This window comes from Aplysia californica, unplaced genomic scaffold, assembly GCF_000002075.1.
Source record: "Aplysia californica isolate F4 #8 unplaced genomic scaffold, AplCal3.0 scaffold01503, whole genome shotgun sequence".
NCBI lineage: Eukaryota > Metazoa > Mollusca > Gastropoda > Aplysiida > Aplysiidae > Aplysia > Aplysia californica.
Window position 1 is genome coordinate 31,535 of NW_004798773.1, and position 244 is coordinate 31,778.

A 244-nucleotide genomic window follows, 5' to 3' on the forward strand; every position below is an offset into this window, starting at 1 on the left:
ATGATGATGATGATGATGACGATGACGATGACGATGATGATGATGATGATGATGATGATGAAGATGATGACGATGACGATGACGATGACGATGATGATGATGATGATGATGATGATCCATCTATCTGTCGGACTCTCGGTGATTCAGTGTCCTGTGACGGTCAGTAGATTGATGTCCTTGGAGCAGGGATCCATCACTATACATGACAATGTACCACATGTAGTGCTGGTTCATGAAAGCGACT